The sequence below is a fragment of the Peromyscus californicus genome, unplaced genomic scaffold (assembly GCF_007827085.1).
Source record: "Peromyscus californicus insignis strain IS unplaced genomic scaffold, ASM782708v3 Scaffold_3__1_contigs__length_106647218, whole genome shotgun sequence".
NCBI classification, from domain to species: domain Eukaryota; kingdom Metazoa; phylum Chordata; class Mammalia; order Rodentia; family Cricetidae; genus Peromyscus; species Peromyscus californicus.
The window spans coordinates 66,881,971-66,902,582 of NW_026294551.1; the positions used below are offsets into that span (position 1 = coordinate 66,881,971).

General features: G+C 41.8%; 1 long non-coding RNA gene across 1 annotated transcript in view; it reads left to right on the top strand.

Annotated features, from left to right (window-relative positions):
* Positions 1-248: 248 nt before the first annotated feature.
* LOC128123295 (uncharacterized) overlaps positions 249-20,612 on the top strand; it is a 145,893-nt gene continuing 125,529 nt past the window's right edge. Inside the window, exon 1 of the long non-coding RNA XR_008222633.1 lies at positions 249-620. This is a non-coding gene — a long non-coding RNA (uncharacterized LOC128123295). The remainder of the gene's footprint in view (positions 621-20,612) is intronic.

The following is a 20,612-nucleotide window of genomic DNA, read 5'->3' on the forward strand; positions in this document are numbered from 1 at the left end:
ATATGCGGCACCTTCCACATGGTGCCTCATCCACAGTATTCAAAAGTGTCTGATAAATTATATATATACATATATACATGTATATAATCCATATATGAATATTTGAGCAACTTGTCTCTAATAGAACTCTCATTGGCTCATAAAAATCTTATGTTCTGTAGATGTTAAGTGAGGAACTTAGGAAGGATGGAGATAAAGTTTTTGGCTAAATCTCAGCCATAACCCACACTAGGAATTCACCTATCAATTCCACTTCTTGTTGGGTTTTTCCCTCTCCTTTTCTTGGAACACATTGCATTGTTTGGCAGTTTCCTCCAAAATGAAACATTCCCTACAGGATGGTGGGGAGGATCAAGAGACTCAGAAGGCAAACAAAATGCACATGCCTGGGAAAGCGGAAACTTAGAAGATTCTAGAAGCCTCCTCCCCAGTTTTGTAGAAGGAGCATGCAGCTCATGGAGAGAGGACACTGACTGGCCGAGCTGAGAGGAGACATTTGGAGCTGTTCAGCTGCCTGCAAGTTGTACAGAAAGCCACAGGATTGCAGCTTTCATGAGCTGTCTGCTTGGTTGGGGTGAGCTTTTCCATGAAGCAACTGCTTTTGAGTCATCCCTGATCCTGTAAGTGACCCCTGACCCACAATCCTATTAGTAACCCCAATAGAAACTCAATAATGCTCCATGTGAAATTGTCCATGTGAAACATTATGAAATCATTACTTGGGTTTGTCATAAATCACCTATCCGGGTGAACAGGGGTGTGTGTGTGTGTGTGTGTGTGTGTGTGTGTGTGTGTGTGTGTGTGCATATGTGTTGCATCTCCCCAGAAAAAGCATGTCACACAACGTGAGGTTTGGGTTAATTTCCCTCTTCCCGATGCAGTTAGTTTCCTCGTAGCCTAGGGACTTGTTTGATAGTTCATCTTCTGCTGTGCGTGAAACTGGCAAAAAACCTGAATGAATGAGGACATCTGGAGGCTAATATATATTGTCATCTCTGCGATCCTGGGCTTGCCTCTTTTCGGGAACTCAGCCTCCCTTTTTAGAATTTACCAGCTTTATTATTCTCTAAGGTGATTTTTCAAGGCTCTTGGCTCACACACTTCCTGCCTGAAGACAGTTCTTTTGTGAGGTTTCTCTTGTTCTGCCCTAGATGTTTGCAAGCCTCTCAGCAGCTGTTCCCATTTGATGAAAAATGAAGGAATTCAGCTTTGTAACTGTCTTCAGCATGCTCTAGGATACGTGAGCCTGTGTCCTTCGTGGGTAAATGGAATGTATCCATCACTCCCACCATTCAAGTGTTCACGTTGTAAAATCTGCGTTAACTTTAATACAGATCCTGAAAGATGATTAACTTTCAATTCTAACGAATACTCAGAAATAACAAAACTAGTCATTTTGATATATCCAGATTAAGCTTTGTTTCGTGGGAGGCTGGAAAGATGGTCCAGTCAGTAAAATATTTGCCACAGAAGCATGAGGAATTGAGTAATTGGATCCTCCAGAATCCAGTTTTTTGTTTGTTTGTTTGTTTGTTTGTTTGTTTGTTTAATGTGTTTGGAGTGCCAGTGCTGAGGGAGTGGAGCCAAGAGGACCTCTAGGGCTCCCTGAAAGACCTGACCCCAGCAAGTCAATATGCTCTAAGCCAATGAGAGACCCTGTCTCCAAAATAAGGAGGCAGAGTTTCCAAAGATGATACTCTGCCTCAAACCTCTGCATTCACACATGCATGTGCACTTCCCTACACATGCATACAGACATGAAAACACACTATTCTTTGTGAATAAAAAAGTTTATGGTTTAGATCTGCCATCTCAGTGTACAAGAAACTCTGGACCAGGAATGGGCAGGGCGAGGAAGAGGAAGAGTGGTGCGGTTCTATCACCTTAGGTGATGATGAGACCAAGTCCTGAGAGGGAACAGGAGTGCTGTGTCTGTAGCGGACAACCTCCTAGGATGCAGGCATAACTTTCTGAGAGACAGTCCAAGGGTGGAACTTACACATAACAGTAGTTTTCCATTGCTTGGTGTAAAGGAGAGATTCTTGATTCTTGTACATTTTAATTTGGAAAAAAACAAAAACAAAAACAAAAGGCCCCCCTGTGTATTTAGAGCAATAAAGGAATTGACTATTTGATGCCCCTGAATAGTCAAGACACTATAAGACCCAGGGGTTTAAGTAGCATTATCTAGACCACCATGTTTTTCCACTGGTGTCTAGTGACTCTGTGGCGGCTCCATTCTGACTTCCATGGAAGCCCAATGCTGACTTCTATGGTGGTTCAGCATATCTACACCTCTCAGTTTCATTGTCTCAGGAAAACTCAGTCTCTCAACCTAGCAAAGGGCTTCTGGATGTTTCTAATTTACATGCAATACAACTAGTCCTGAGCTTGGCAGAAGTAAGGAACTTCCTGTGTCATGATCAACTGTGTCTCAGGCCCGGTTGAGTTTTGAGGATGAGTTTGCATGACTTCCATATAATATGGCAGAATTCCCAGGTCTGGATATGGCCTCCTCACCGAAGCAGAAGTGTCTTCAGTTGTCATACCAAGAGCACCTACCCACTATGTGTGTCAGAATAGGGCTCTTGGTCACATGAACAGAGATGAAAAGTCATAACAAAAGTAACAAGCTTCCCTCACTGAATTCTGGAGATGGGATTCTAGCAGTCAACAACAGTTAATCTTTGATATGTTTTGCTCACAAGGGGCCAGCAATATGTCTCAGTAGGGAAAAAATGCCCTTGCTGCTAAGAGTAAAGACCCAAATTCAATACCCAGGGCCTTCATGGTGGAAAGAGAAAAACAATTCCCATAAGTTATCATCTGACTTCAACACCAGTGCCATGGCATATTCACAAACGGGCAACAAATGTAAGTAAATAAATAAATAGGATATTTAATATAACAAAGAGGGTGCTAGTGTATGTAGAGTAGGGTGTTTCTTTACAACATTACCTTCATCCCAAGGTGCTTCTTAGAAACCCAAGAGTCTGAGGAGAATGTGGTGACTCTTATGAAAAGAGGGGACTGGAGAGATGGTTCAGTGGTTAGAGCATTTGCTGCACTTGTACAGGACCTACGTTCAGTTCCCTGCACCTACGTCCTGCAGCTCAGACCTGCCTGAAACTCCAGTTCCCTGCACCTACATCCTGCAGCTCAGACCTGCCTGAAACTCCAGTTCCAGGCATATAAATGACATCTCCTGGCCACCATTGGCACTGTACTCACAGGCGCACGTATCCCCACCCAGCCAAACAGGTAATTAAAAATCAAATGAGATGTTTTGTTGTTCTTGTTGTTTTAAAGAGAAATAGAAATAGAAAGACACTGAAAATGTAGAGCCTATGACTATTCCTGTACACACAGGTGCTGTTACAAAAGCGTGCTACCCTGCTTCCTCACCCTTTGGTGTTGAATTTAAACGAGATTAAATTACATGTGGGATGCTTATATTCTACAAATGTTTCATGATATTTACAGTTTGGGAAGCATGTTCACCTTTTCATTAATTTGCCTTGATGTTCTCATGGACTGGACAATACGTTATTTTCCTGTTTTCAGTGTTTTGCCTTGATGTGTGGATGTAGACAATGGGAGACTGTAGCATGGCGTTCGCTCCACCCTCCGTGTAGATGGCCAGTGTGTAATGTTCCATCACATCTGTTCTAGTCTTCCTTTTCTATGATGAGAGCTTTGCATGTAGACCTCTCCGCATCTTACAGTGACTTTGCCCTCTCTATTTCTGTCCAGAAGTCAGTACTTCAGTGAATCCTGAAAGCTCTTTATTTTCTGTCATGCTTGTATAGATCTATAAAATAATTTAAGTAATTTGTTCATCTCTATTGTGTTGCTTTTACTGTGTGTGGGTAGTGTGGGTGCCACACATGCCTGTGGGGATTAGAGGACAACTTGCAGAGTCCATTCCTTCCTTACACCACATGGATCCTGGAGAACTGAACCCAGATCTTCAGACTTGGCAGCAAGTGCCTTTACCCACTGAGCCATCTTGCTGGCCTTTGACAATTTTTTTTTTGTCTTTTTCTAAACTTCCTTTTCAGGCAAGCTTGCAGAGTGAATTCCATGGTCACAGAGACAGTTTCTCCTCAGCAAATGAGTACAACGTATTTCTGATTTCTCTAAGCTGGCTCTTCTTTTTTTTCCTCCATTGTTCATGTATTCTTTGATAATTCATGCATTAATACACTGTCTTAGATCATATCCACCCTTAACATATTTAGTAATTAACATCCAACTGTATCAGTAGCCTACTGACATGCTTTGAACCATAGTGATACACAATTATAATCTCTCCTTCTCATGCAGCAATGGCAGCTCTTGCAGTTACTTTACTTTTCATGATGGTTGTTTTCAATGAATAATGACTATAAATATATATATATATATATATATATATATTTATAGTCATAGAAGGCAGGGAGATGGAGCAGTGAATAAGAGCACCTTCTGTGCAAGCAGAGGATCTGGGTTCAACCCCCAGCACTCCCATCAAAAGACAGATGTCGTAATATACACCTGTAACTCTAGTGCTGTGAAGGATAGAGGCCGGATGACCAGTAGGACTTGCTGGTGCCAGCCTAGCTCCAAGTTCAATGAGAAATCCTGTCTCAGGAAATAAGGCAAAGAGTGACAGAGCAGAACACCTGATGTCCTCCTCTGGCGTCTCTGTGTGTACAAGCATGCACACCTACCCACACATGTGTATATATGTATATCTTCCAAGCACACACATTCACACCCCAGGTTATAGATCCATAGCCATAAAGGCTGTTGCTACATGAGTGCCTCTGCTCAGGCTACCGGAATTCAATGAACACCCTGGAGATAACCACAGAAGCTTGTTATTTATATTCAAATTTGTTTCTGAGAAAGGTCTACATTTATCACTGGAGTCCCAAAGGAAAACACAATCTCAAAAATTTAAGAACAGCTACCTTGAATGTTTTATAAGGTCCTTGCAAACCATTCCTTATTTCCAAGATAAAAAAAGTAAAGGAAAGAGAGCCCAAACTTCTTAGCAAATATCGGATCACAAACTTTTCTCACCACTATGGCCAAAATTGCTAAAGGGAGAGAAGATCTTTTGGCTCATGGTTGGAAGTTAAATAGTCCATCATGGCAGGGACAACATGGTATCAGGCAGTTACATGGGAGTGGTAATGAGATAGTTGGCGACATCAGGTCTGCAGTCAGGACTAAGGCCAAACAATTCTCTCTGCAATCTACCCCTTCCCTGTGACCCATGTCCTCCAGCTAGGCTCTACCTCTTAAAGGTTCCATAACCTCTCCATTGTCCCACATCTCTAACCAAGGTGCTTCTCACCAGGCCCAACTAGCTTTTAATCTGGTAAAGTGGTCAACCAAGACCAGTTGTCATAGGTGGGATAGAAATCTTTTTCAGCTCCTTTATCAGCAGCCTGAGATGGGGAGGGGATGTGGAAATCACATTTGTTGCTTTCATTTTTTCTGCACAAAGGAATCATTATGGAACTATAGGTCAGCCCATAATACCACAGGCTCTCGAGGCTTTTGGAGCAAGCTCATGTTCATTTGCAGTTAGTGTTTCTGACTGATTCTTCATTAACAGAACTCAGTGCATTTACAGTTCCCTCTATCTTGGAAGGGATCTCCCAGTCCCAGAATGAGGTCCCTGAGTGGAAGAATGCACTCAGCACCTGCCACAGTGCGATTCTGCTCTAACCAGGGGAGCCCAGAGTTTGAGAAAGTCACACACAAAGATGCAGTGCTGCACCTGCTCTGTGTAATCCTCCATAACTCAGCTTTCAGGTGTCCTCAGAAATGACTGTCATGAGCAGACAGTTCTGCCTCAGACATTAGTTCATACAGTTCCCTCTTCTCACTTGAATTTGGAGCATGGCTAACAATTTCCTCTTATATCTTCTACTTCCCTTCGCTGTGTGTTCATCATCTATCCTGGGGCTCTACCACCAGAGAAACAATAACAGCACAGATGACAGCAATAACCAGTGTTTTACAACCACTGGCTCTCAGTCAGACATTGTGCTCAGCGCTGTATTCATTGGTCTGGTCATCCGCTCATCTATGCAGTCCACAAATACTTGCTGAATAGAAAGGATGAGCCAAACAGGCTTTGAGCTGCTAGAGGCAGTGACCTGTGGAACACAGACACATCCTCATGGCATGTCAGAGAGAAGACAGCTGGGAGTCACACAGTAGTTGACAAATGTAATTGCATAGGTAACCAGAACTAGCAGGGACCTGGGTGTGGCTTAGCGAGAAAATGCAGTAGAGGGATTGATCTGGTCACAGGGAAAACAGTGAGCTTCCTCTCACCTTCTGTTTTTCACAAATTATCCAGAATACATACATTGAAAGAAGAACAAACGAAACTAATTGCTGTGTATTTTAATGTCCTTCATCCAGTTTCTCCTTAGCTCTCTTACTTTTCTCCTGTAATGCTTGTGGAGGAACTAATGTCAGTAACATTTCTTATACTTTTCTTTCTTTCTTTTTTCCTGTGCATCCTCTTCTTGCCCTTTTTCTGTAATGTAGAATTAAAGCCTTAGTTTCATCAGAATTTTTCAGAATTTCCCATTCATCAGCTATTGTGAGATGTTTACATATTATGTATTACATTACATATTATATACTATGTATGGGCAAAAATACGATTGTTGATTTCTTTCCCTCCACTTACCAATTTTAAAATGGTTAAAACTTTCTTCTGTCAGCTGCCAGTGCTGACCAATGCAGTTTTCTCATACATTGTCATTTGATTTTATTATGAATGTGTATATTTAGTCCATTGGGTGTTTTTTCCTTGTTCTGTTTTCTGGTCCTTGGAGTGTACTTACAATGGCCCATACATTAACTCTCCTGAGTATGTGTGATTTAACACAGTGGTTATCACTTCCATGCTTTCTGAATTGACAAGAAATCCTAGGGTCTTCTTACATTAAAATATTTCCTATCCTAAACCTAGATGCAAGCATGTATTAGAGAAATCGGGTTTCTTTTGTTTAGGATGTTATATAGAGATATCACGGTGTAGGTATAGATGTTTCTGGGCACACAGTGGGATTATTATACTGGTGCAGTGTTGTCAGTAGACAAAGCTCAGAAATCATCAAGACAGTAGAGAGGAAGAACACGCATGTTGACTATCAAGTGTTCCTTCTAAGTCCTATTATAAGGCCTCAGCTTTTATTTAACTTCTCTGATTTCATATTTACACCCCATTTCTCCTCTGATGAAACTCGTGTCTCCTATTAGAATATGCTTTGCTCTAGCCTACAATCTATTTGTAATTATATCAGATACGCGTGGCCAGTCCCGCCTTCATTCACAGTGTGATAACTGAAAATTGCTGGGGTTTCTTCGCTCTGCCCTTTGTCCTAAAGATAGAGTCCTCCCCTCAATGATGTCCTGACAGAACACTGTGCTTCTAAGGTGACTGGGTCCTAACTCTGATTATGACACTGGTTTGCCATGCACTTGGATTGGTTTATTCCCTTTTCTCATAAGCTTGGTGAATTTCTAAATTGCAGTTTTACATTTATAAGCATGGGTGTAGACATAAGCAGACATGAAGAGGAAGTAGACTCCCTCCTGGTGCCCAAAACAGCTGGCACATGGGATAGGAGTTTTTTATCCTGAATTCTCTCAGGACACAGGCTGACCCAGCTGTCTTCAGTGGATGACCTGTGGCATCAGAACTGTTTCCTCTAAAAGTCACCGTACCCTAGATTAGTCAGGGTTCTTTCAATTATTCAAAAGAGAAACCTAGCATCCAACAGAACCAGAGATAAACAAAAAGTTCAGAATTTTCATCAGCTTGCTTCTCTTATAACCACATTGTGGACTGCATTCTTAAGATACTGGTGAATCTCCTTAGTCGTTTTGGTTCCATCCTTTTCTTATAGCTCTTTGCTCCTCATAGCCTCATATCCCATTAGAACACACACACACACACACACACACACACACATATATATATATATATATATATATATATATATATATATATATATATATATATATACTCACCTCCCCCACACTCAATCATATACATATGCACTTGCACACTTACCTACAATACACATACTCACCCCACACACATACTCACCCATACACATATATACTTGTACACTCACACAAAGACACAGACACATTCACACAGAGAGACACACACATATACACTTCCACATATACATATATGCATACTCACACACAGACACTTGCATACTCACACGCAGAGACACATACATACACATACATTCATATACACAAACTCACATAAACACACATACATACACACCATATACAAGCAAATACACACAACACACATGTGTACATGGTGACACACACACACACACACACACACACACACACACACACAGCAGGTACTTTGTTATTTCCTCTTGCTCCTTAGTTAGATTGATTTCATGCTAGGATGGCCTGAAGTGATGGGGCAGTGGTTAAGAGCTCTTTTAGAGGACCCAATGTCTGTCCCAGCATATGTATCAGGCAGCTCATGATCACCCAGAACTCTAGAATTCTATGTGCTCTTCTGGTGTCCTGGACACTCACATATATGTGGCATACACTCATACAGACACACACATGTAAATAAACCTTTAAAAATAAAAGCAAGAAGACTAGACATTAATTCTGAGTTAGACCTTCATCCTAATTCTGACTTATGTTTTGTTTATCTCTTGAAAATGTAGCTAACTTCTACATTTTGATTCCCTTGTCTGTAAAATGAAGATAACAAAAGGTCCTCATAGCAGCCTTCTTAACAGCATCATACAAGCTTGTGCAGGTCAAGTGATTAACACAGCCAGATGAGCAAATCTACTTAGTGCAATTTTAGGGTCCAGATATTTCTAAAATGGTGTTACAAAGACTAAAATTGGTAGAAAACGTTTTTTGGACCTCATTTTTTGTCATGTTCTTCCTTGACAATTACAGAGAGTGGCGTTTTATAATTTTCATTCATTTCTGATAGTCCATGAAGTCCTAACTAAAGATGGTCCTCCAAACTTAGATGAATTAAGGAGACTCAGGGAAGGTGCTTGAGCTGCTCTTTAATCTGAAGTAGTTTTGATCTGTATTTTGAGATCCTGACATGAGGCCAGGAGTCAGCTCCTGCGTCCTAGCCAGCGGGATTGTGTGCTGGTTAGTTTTTAATGTCAATCTAATACAGACTAGAGTCATAGAAGAGGAGGGGAACTCACTTGAGAAAGTACCTCCATAAGATTAGGCTGCAGACAAGCCTGTATGACATTTTCTTAGTCAGTGATGGGTGGGGGAGGGACCAGCCCATTGTGGGCAGGGCCATCCCTTGGCTGGTGGTCTTAGGTTCTGTAAGAAAGCAGGCTGAGCAAGCCATGGGGAGCAAGCCAGTAAGCAGCGCCCCTCCATGGCTCCTGCATCAGCTCCTCCCTCCAGGTTCCTGACTTGTTTGAGTTCCTGTCCTGATTTCCTTCAGTGATGTGGAAATGTAAGCCAAATAAACCCTTTTCTCCTCAAGTTGTTTATTGTCATGATGTTTTATCACAGCAATGTGGTGGTATTGTGTTCCTCAAAATATTGTGCACCCTAATAAACTTATCTGGGGTCAGAGAACAGAAAAGCCACTAGATACAGAGGCTAGAAAATGGTGGCACTCACACCTTTAATCCTAGCATTCCAGGGGCATGGATCTCTGTGAGTTCAAGGCCACACTGGAAATAGCCAGGCACGGTGACTCATGCCTTTAATCCCAGGAAGTGAGGGCAGAAAGCTATTTAAGGCATGAAGACCTGAAACTAGAAGCTTTTTAGCTGGTTAAGCTTTCAGGCTTTGGAGCAGCAATTCAGCTGAGATTCATTCTGGATGAGGACTCAGAGGCTTCCAGTCTGAGGAAACAGGATTAGCTGGCAAGGTGAGGTGGCTGTGGCTTGTTCTACTTCTCTGATCTTCTAGCATTCACCCCAATAACTGGCTCCAGGTTTGTTTTTATTAATAAGACACTTTAAGATTCATGCTACACAGCAATAGTAACCTTAACTAAGACAGATGACAAGATGGAAATGCTAGTGAGTCCAGAACCCTGGACATCATCCACCTCCATGCCCTCCATTATACAGTGGGGAATAGGACCTAGGACCTTTTATTAAACCAGGTCATTCCAAGAGATTTCAATTCAGTTCTAGCTTTAAAAGTATGTGGTTCTAAATTTATTTAACTACTCTCCTTGATGTAGTTCATGTAAGTAATTCAGAGACATTTGTGATGTATATATCTCTCACCCAATGAAATGATCTCCTGTGTGCTTAAAATGATGCCATTTATGGGGTCCAGGTGGTTCTCTTTCTGCTGGGGTTCATATTCAAAGAAAATAGTAGTAGCAGAAATGAGTCTGAGGTTTCTCAGACTAATTTTTAAACTGTCAAGGCAGAAACAGTAACAGGATTACTGTCATAATAAGATCCTTCTTTATATGCCAGTTTTGCATACAAATTTATTTATTTGGTTAGTTAATTAGCTTTTAATACATTTTTAAAAGATTTTATTTTTAATTATGGTGTGCGTGTGCCTGAAGAGTTCAGAAGGGAGTACTCGATCTTCTGGAGCTCAAGTTAGAAGTAGGTGTGAGCTGCCTGAAATGGATCCCGAGAGCTTGAACTTGGTTGGGTCCTCTATAAGAGCAGCATTTGCTCCTAACCACTGGGCCATCTCTCCATCCCTAACTTAGGTTTATTTGAGATGGGGTCACATGTAGCCCAGGCTGGCCTCAAACTCACTATGGACCTAGACATATCCTTACACTCCTAATTTTCCTCCCTCTACCCCCGCCACACCCCGTGTGTTGGATTAACAGGCATGTGCCATCAAGCCAGGCTCATAGCTTCTCTTATTTTGCATTGCTCTAAACTCAGGTAATTTTTCTTTTCTTTGGAGCCGCCCTAATCTTCTTACTGGTGTTACTGTAAGGCATTGTAAATTACAGTTATCATTTCTGTGTTTCCATTGCTTCATTGCCATTCTGGGAGAAATAATCCTTCTCAGGCTTGTGGTGATACGAGAGAAGAGGGAGTGAGAGAAGAGACTTTAAGGGACAGTGTGATGTTTAAGTACAGTTTGAATTGTGAACTACCATCTGTTAAACTTAAGTCCCAGGGAGAAATGATGACTTAATAATTGTGTAGCACTGAGATGACAACATCACCAAAAACCCATATCCTATCTGGGGCCATGCGCTCTTCCCAGAATGACAACGAACCTGTAAGCTTTCCAGAAGTGACAGGAACCTTCTTTCCAGCAAATGTCTTCAAGGGCTCCATTCCTACTGTCTAATTTTAGAGGCATGGATATGGAATTTTCTAGGTGCCCTGGCAAGAATTTTACTGAACTTTCAAGCCTTCTTAAGAGCTCTAGAAAGAAGAAGGGGGGTTCCAGAAAGAGCCTGATCCTGGGCAAAACACATACAAAAACGTCACATGGAACCATCAGGTTTTTTAGTGAATTGGGAAGGAAACACTGGCCACCTTTTCAGAGGACACTGCACAAACCAACCAAATAAGTCCTCCTCTGTGCATCGAAGTCATTTTGACCCAGGTTAAAATGGCAGCTCCTAGCCGGGCGGTGGTGGCGCACGCCTTTAATCCCAGCACTCGGGAGGCAGAGCCAGGCGGATCTCTGTGAGTTCGAGGCCAGCCTGGACTACCAAGTGAGTTCCAGGAAAGGCGCAAAGCTACACAGAGAAACCCTGTCTCGAAAAACCAAAAAAAAAAAAAAAAAAAAATGGCAGCTCCTACATCCACCAGCTATGTAATTATTTTGCCAGCAAAGTTGGCTAGAAGTTGCTGGAAGGGATTCACCAGCTCATAACTAGGAGATACTTCATAGCCAAAGTAGCTTGCATTTTTTCCTGCATTTATGCCATCTAGAACCAAGGAAGAAATCCCGAAGATCGAAGCCCACATCTATTTACATCTGTCTGGTGAATTCTACTTTGCGCACAGATCTGACTTCTAGGTATGATAATGGTGGTGAATAGTAATTGGATGCTTGCTAAGATTCAGAGGACCCTCCTTCACTCAGCACCTGTCAAATCACATCCTGAGACTGTCTGCTTCTGGTGACTGCTTGAGAGAATCAGAGGGGCTGCTGGTTGTTATGGACAGGGATACTGAGAGCTAGCAAGGAGAGGAGTCTGTAAGTCACATCCTGTGAAGACAGAATAAGAGAAATGGAGCCGTTTGGTGAGCAGAGAGCACTGCTGGAGTTTGTTAGGTCCATGATCAATGTCTTTTGTGAGCACACAAGGCTACAGTCAGAATCAGAAGTTCACAGCTTCAAAAAGGGCTTCGACTGGACCTCAGTGTAGAGTGAAGGTGTAGCATGTCAGAAGCTTCAGGTTCTATCCCTAGTACTAGAAAATAAATAATAAATAAAAACATTGCTAAAACTAAAAGAGAAAGAAAAACAGACACTGAATCTAACTTCAACCATGTGTAACGGCCACAGAGGAAGGACTCTGGCATTTGTCGTTATGTGAGAAGTGGCCTAGTCGCTTTTCTGAAGTCCTTGCATACTGCCACAGTCTCCAGGGATGGTGAACTGTTCTGACCCCCTCTCTCTGCACTCTTGCTTTGTTCTCTTTTGCACCTTCTCAAAGCAGCCATTGAGTATAAAAACTCAGCCAACCAGAATCAGCCATTCCCCCTGGCATTAGCCAAAAGGTGGACAGCATGCTTGCTCACCACCTTTTGGTTACCATACACCTTTCCATATGGAAGCTAAGTTTGCTTTGTAGAGATACCTAAATCTGAGTCGTTATCTGTTGACCTGTGACCCCAGTCTTCTCTATATAACAATTGCTTACTCTGTTCCTTTTCTCAGATTAATTCACTGACCTAAGCTCAGTAATTCCATATATGAGGATATAAGGATTATAGTGAGATAGTACACACATAAGACACAGGCAGGGTACCTGATACATACTCATTAATTGCTAACTATGGTTCTTGTTCCTATTAGTCATTAAGACGACAATAGAGGGTCAGGGATGTAGCTCAGTTTGTAGAGTGCTTGAGTGGAATACATGAAGACTTGCACTACATAAATGGAGGGATGTACACTTGAATCTCAGCACTTGGGAGGTGGTGGCAGAAAAGCCAGGAGTTCAAGGTCATCATCAGCTACACATCCAGCTAGAGTCCAGCATGGGCTACATGAGGTCACAAAAAATTATATAATTTAATGAAAGTCCAGATGTTTCAAGAGCTATCAAAGTAATTGTTCCCAAATGTTATAAACAAAAATGGGAAACAAAGATTCTAGAAGTGACTGGAACATGAGGGTGGGGTGGTTTTATGAAGTACATCTCTGTATGCTTTTCCAGGTGTCTGTTCTCTCTGGTGCTAGTTCCTTCCTTCTTTTTTTTCTGTCCTATTGTCCTTGTCCCCAAGTCCTACTTAGGCGACTGCTGGACCAGGCTTAGCCATCTTCTCACATTATAACCACCTCAAGCACAACCTGTGTAACTTTTTAATAAGCTACTACTTTGTGCCATATCAAAAACGACTGATCAGAGGGCTTTTGGCTATAGTCTCCTTGGCATTATGGCCTCTGATGGTTGTTTTCTGCTGATTTGTCAGAGCTATAATAGTGTCAGTATGGGATTGATAGGTTGATGGATAGACGGATGGATGTGTGGGTGAGTTGAAAGATGTCTGGATGGGAGGTTGGGTGGCTGAATGGAAGGATGGATGGGTGATAGATGGTTGGAAGGATGAGTGGATGAATGTGTGAGTGAGTGAGTGAGAGGATGGATGGATGGGAAGGATACAGACAAATAGACAGATGGATTTACAGACATGTGGATGGATAGATACAGGGATAGACAGATAAATGGGTAGATGGATTGATGGGAAAGTCTGCACATGGATAGCACTGCACGTGCAGGAACATCTCAGCCACCTCATCCAGCAGCTGACTCTTTGCTTTGGAGATCTCTGCCAGTGACTGCACAGCCTCCACTCTTACTTCCGGCAGCCAGCAGCTCTTTGCATCTTCAGGCAACACAGATTCTCTTCAGACCAGCCTTTTAGCATGGACTTAACGAAAATCTTATGTGGTGTAATAGAGATTTCTGCAAGCACCCTCTTTAAATAAAGGGAATTACAGTTCAAGGGGAGCTTTTCAGGCACCAGAGCTCAACAAGAAAAACCAGGCTAATTCTGTGCTTCACTAATTCAAGATTCTCCTGCTGTGTAGTTGTGAGGGAGACAGCATGACAGATGTGTTCGGGATTTTCATGTTTTATTACGGAGTAGATTTTGCACATTAGTAGTTATGTGGGAGAGGAGATATAAACTATGCGAGGACTAAATATCTAGCAGTCACACTTTTTGAATATAAAAGGGCTGCATAACTACATTTATTTTCATTTTAAGAAATGCTATAGAGGCGAATTATTGTCTCTTTAGCTCCACAGCTCTTCTAAGTTAAACTTGGAGAACCACGAATCCATTTACTTGAATCAAGTATTAAAAAGGATATGATTCTAAGCAGCAATTAAGACTGAAATGCCATCATTTAATTTCTCCCTGGAAAGCATTTGTTTGCCGTCCTATGACTGAGACGTTAAATTGGCCACATCTGGAGACAAACCAAAGATCATGCTGTATCAAACCTCATTTTCAGAGGGCACATCTGCTTCTAGAAGTGAAAAAAATACAAAAAAAGGCAGCCAAAGAGAAATAAAATACCCATAACAAATGTGAGGGTGTGGGTGATAAGCTGTTACCATGGAGAGCTGCGGGATTAATTTGCACCCCACTTGTAGGTATAGCCCTGTCTTGTTATGATGGCTCTTGACTGAGCTAAGAATTCTACAGAGAGAGATGCAATTTCCTGCCAGAACTGTAGGTCACTCTGTGTCACTTTGTAAAAATGGTGTTACCTTTCCATCAACCTGTCCCCCTGAGACCTTCACAGCACTCATAAGGAAAGCCTAGAAGTCATCTATCTATATGTGACGAACCTGTCCTGCTCTTGAGGCTACCACTGAGTGGACCAGGCTAGACACTGGCTGACAGTGACCAGTTCGATTTTCTCAGGAAGCTCAGGTTCCCAGCTTCGAGTTCCAGTTCAGGTTGATATGCTTGCTTCAACTTTGTGCCTGGGAACTTCGTAGCTTCAGGGAAGCTTTGTTTGGTCAAGAACTCAGGGAAGCAGGTAAGAGTGAAAGATGGAAAAAGATGACCACACAGACCCAAGAGGGTTTCTGCTAGAATTGTTAGGGTCAGAGCCTGTGCCCTAGCAACTGATGAGCCAGGCTGGTCCATCCATCCTTACCAGGCTAAATAAAGCAACAAATCACAGTGAAACCCAGAGAAAAGAGATGTACTTAATGTGGCCACTTTGAGATGAGGAAAAAAGAGGTCTAGTTATTCCAAGTCTATAGCTAGAGTTTTCCTGCCTGGCCTACAGTCAGGAAAAATCTCTCTCACCCACCAGTCCCACAGCCGCTCAGACCCAACCAAGTAAACACACAGAGACTTATATTGCTTACAAACTGTATGGCCCTGGCAGGCTTCTTGCTAACTGTTCTTATATCTTAAATTAACCCATTTCTATTAATCTATAAGTTGCCACGTAGCTCATGGCTTACCGGTATCTTAACATGTTGCTTCTCATCACGGTGGCCGGCAGTGTCTCTCTGCCTCAGCCCTCTACTTTCCAGAATTCTCTTCTCTGCTTGTCCTGCCTATACTTCCTGCCTGGCTACTGGTCAATCAGCATTTTATTTATACAGAGTGATATCCACAGCACAGTTTATGTTTTAATAGAGGGCAAGAGCCATGCATAGTTGAGCAGTACTGGTCAAGGTGTGGTCCTGCCCATCACTTCCCCATCATTGTCTTAGATCCAGTCTCTCCTACAAGGTAGTCTGAGCAGTTGTCAGAACAGTGTGAAATCTTGTCCTGGGAGGTAAGCTCCTACTCTGGCAGTAACAGGCTTCAGGGGGGAAATTCCTGTTTTTCTGTTTGATATGGCTTAGTATCTTATCTACTAATGGTTTTGCAAATCTTCAAATCAGGTGCCCTCCTTCAGGCCTTCTACACTCCGTAGAAAGGGTAAGGAGAAAACATACCACCATATTGTTCTCTTACCACTGCCCACTACACTATACCCAACTGGTGTTCTCCAGAGAAATAAAATGCAAAGGAACCAGACGACCTTGGGACCTAAAGACGAAACCACTTCCAGTAAGCAGCATGCGTCAGTGATAGGATTTCAATGTTCACTAAAATGGTCATGTCCCACTAATAAATGGCTGTGTCTGTGCTTTTTAAACCGGTGGGAGAAATTTCTCTCTTAATTGGATGACAGCTCCTCCATAACCCAGAAGAATTGAATTATATTAACTTTACATTATTAGTAAAATTAATGAGTCATTGATTAATTTCCTATCCTTCTCTGGAATCATTAAGGAGGCAAGAAGGAGATTCCGTGGGTCAGGATGTCTGAAAAGATGGAATTTATATCTGTGTCCCTGGCAGTATCACAACAACCACATCTGAGATGAATCAGCAGGGCAGAGTGAAAGTCCAGAGTCCATAGTGGCTGCCCAGTTCTGTGTCCTAATGTCTCCTCTTTCAGCGTGCTTTCTCAGCTTTGCCAGCCTCAAGCTGAGGAGGAGGTCATCTTTCTGCTACTGAAAATGTGTGTGGAAGTCACTTATTTCAATCTCCCTACCTTACACATCTTTATTCTGTAACAACAGAAAATACAAATAAATTAAAAACTCAGTAACTCTTCCTAATTTAATCAGAGAAGAGATTCTGCTGCCCTCACAACTTATAAGAGCATACAGTCATGGGGCCACTGCTGTACCTGTAATAGCTGTACGGGTGCTTCAAGGGAATGCTGGGGGAAAATTACCCAGAGCTCAGGGGAGGGCCACTTTACAACATACCATAGTATCTTGCCTTCCTAGCAAGGCCTGCACCCTGGAGAAACCCTCTAAACTATCTCGTTAGAGGCTAACCAGCCTAGGGGAGGGAATACTCAACTCAGGCCAGCTCCTGCTGTCTCATCCTGCCAAAAAGAGGGGAATAGCTGAGGAATGCCAAGGATACTCACAGTCTAGGAGTGCAGGCCCACACCATGACAGAATCCTAACCACCATAGGGCTTCAAGAAGTATCCACCGAACTCACACCTTCCTCTACTTCCTGATGCACCACAAAAGGCTCTCCTCTATCTGCTTTGTACCAGGATTTTAACCAGATATAAATAAATAAATGAATAAATAAATGAAAGGTATAAACAAGACAAAAATCAGTTTGCAAAGAATAAATAAGCTTCAAGGCAAGAGTCAGCCATGCTGGACATTCTAGGATTGTTCAGACAGGAACTTAGAGCCATCGTGGCTAACACACTAAGGGCATTAAGGGAACAGCTTGAAATCTTGCAAACATGGATGAATAAAGTGATCAGAGAAATTGGAGTTCTGAGAAGCAATAAAAAACAAATGCTAAAGACCGTGGTTTTCAAAGGAACAGATCATCCAAGAACTGTTGGAGTTCTAGAATAGCTATTATGTGTGACTAATAGGATTTCAAAGTAAAGGAAAAAAATAAACAGAACTAGCAGTCAAAAATAATTAATATTCACCCCAATTTAAGGTTGGATACCATATCCCAGATTTAGGAAGCCCAAACAATACCAGCCAGACTAAACATACCCCAAAAGTAATCTATGTACAATCCAATTTCAGATAATCAAAAGCAAAGAAAAACATTGAGAGGGCCCTCTCACTTACACTTATACATAAGTGAACAGAGGCAAAAATTATGTAATTATATTCCGAGTAGCTGTGCAAGCAAAGGAGAGAATACTAAGATAAATGAGGTTCTGAGTAAGATATATTATTCTACTAACTGAGAATTCTCTACCCTGCGAAATGATCCATGAAAGGTAAAGAGTTGTTCAGACAAACCAAGTTAGAGAAATGTGTACTTGAATGTGTACATCACAGGAATTGATAAATTCTTCAGAAAGGAGAAAACTGACCTGGTTCAGCCACACGGTAGAAAAGGGGGAGCCATGAAGAGTGGATGAGTAAATACAATAGAAGGGCTGTTTGGGCTTTTATGTGGCTGTTAATACAAGCCAGAATATCTGGCATGCTAGCCAAGCAATCTACCACTGAGCTACACCCCTAGTATTTTAATTCTTTATTGATACCAGGCATAGCAGTCCCTTTAAAGCACTAACCATTATCTGCAATCTATTCCAGGTTGAAGCCAAGAATACCAGCATTGCTCTAAGAACAAAGCCAGATAAAGAAGGCATTACAAGAAATGGAACTATAGGCTATGCTTGCTCATGAACACAGGTGCAAATATCTTCAATAGAATATTAGAAAATTAAATACAGAAATACACAAAAATAATTACATACCAAGATGAAGTAGGAGTTACTCCAGGTCTGGAAGGCTGCTTCAAAACCCCATCCAATGACTGAGGGATCTGGATGTAGAGATCCATGGCTAGGCCCCGGGTGGAGCTCTGGGAGTCCAATTAGCAAGAAAGAGGAGGGTTTATATGAGCGAGAATTGTTGAGACCAAGGTTGGATAAAGCACAGGGACAAATACCCAAATGAATGGAAACACATGAACTATGAACCAATGGCTGAGGGATCCCCAACTGGACCAGGCCCTCTGAATGGGTGAGACAGTTGATTGGCTTGATCTGTTTGGGAGGCATCCAGGCAGTGGGACCGGGTTCTGTACTCATTGTATGAGTTGGCTGTTTGAAACCTGGCGCCTATGCAGGGTCCCTTGGCTCAGCCTGGGAGGAGGAGACTGGACCTACTTGGTTGATCTCAGTCCGCGGGGGAGGCTTTGCCCTGGAGGAAGTGGGAATGGGGGGTGGGCTGGGGGGAAGGTGAAGGGAGCCAGAGAGGGGAGAACAAGGGAATCCGTGGCTGATATGTAGAACTGAATTGTATTGCAAAAGAAAAAAAATTAAAAGCAAATTAATGTTATATACTATGTTAACAGCCTAAACATGGAAAAATATCACATGACTATCAATTGAAACAGAGAAAGGCTTAACAGGGTTATAACAGTCACTAATGGAAGAAACTCTCAGCAGATTAGGAATAAATAGGAACTATTTATTTTATCAATAGCATCTGCAAAATGCTACCTGCCCTCATGGATGACATTGAAGAACTGGAATATTCCCTGCTAAGATTGCTAGTAAAGTAATGATACCTTACTTATCATTGCTTGCAATGTTATACTGGACATACCAACTCAATAAGACACAGAAAGGAAATAAAGTATAAAGGGGAAATGAAAATAACTTTGTATATGTCATGACTCCATATGAAGTAAAAAAGAATCAACATCTGGAATTAATAAGAGTGATAGTAAGTTTCCAAGATACAAGATTAAATAATACTGCCTTCCCACACACTAACAATAAACCAGCAGAACTTAAGATCAAGCATAAATTGCTATTTATGTTGGTACTCTGAAAATAAAATAATTAGATATAAATCTAACAAATTATACATAATAGCTATATGAGTAAAACTACAAAACTGATTTAAAATACCAAAGAATTAAATCAGTGAATGAAGGAGAGATAGTTCATCATCAGGCAGCAATATTTAACATAATTAGTATTGTGGTTTGTTCCAGTGTGCTGTAGAAATTCATCTGAGGGTCTAAGAGATATTTTCAAACACTCTGAAGTTTATATGGAGAGGTAAATGACTCAGAAGAGATGATTCACTCTTGAAAGATGATATGAAGAATTAATAGTATTCAATGCCTGGGCTTACTGTGAAGCAACAGCCATCAAGCCAGCATAGTATTAGCTAAAGAGGCACATCAATGGAACAGAGGACTGAAATACTACCACATGAATATAGTGTCATGGTGTCATTTCTGTTGCTGGGATAAAATATGCTGACTGTGATGGCTATTCTTAGTTGTCAACTTGACTACATCTGGAATTAACTAAAACCCAAATGGCTGGCACATCTGTGAAGGATTTTTTTCTTTATTAAATTGTTTGAAGTAGGAAGACCCCCCCGACACACACATACTATTAAAAGTTCTGTGTATTATGTATCTATCTGTAGCTTTTGGTTGTTGTTTATATATTTACTTTTTGTTTTTACATGCCGACCAAAGTTTTCCCTCCTTACTCTCTCTTCTCCTAGTCCCTCCAGACTACCTCCCCTCTTCCTCTCCCACCACCCCCATCCATTCCTCCTTCTCTGTTTCTCTTAAGAAAAAGATGGGCCACCCATGAGTATCAGCAAGCCATGGTATTTCAAGCTGTAATGCGCTGGGCAATTCCTTTTCTGTTAAGGCTGGACTGGGTAATCCAGTAGGCGGGAAGGGTCCCAAAAGCAGGCAACAGAGTCAGAGACAGCCCCTGCTCTCACTGTTAGTAGTCCACAAGAAGATCAAGTTACACAATTGTAGCATATATGCAGAGGCCCTAGGTCAGTCCCATGCAGGCTCCCTGGTTCTCGGTTAAGTCTCTGTGAGTCCCTATGGACCCAGGTTAGTTAGTTCTTGTGGT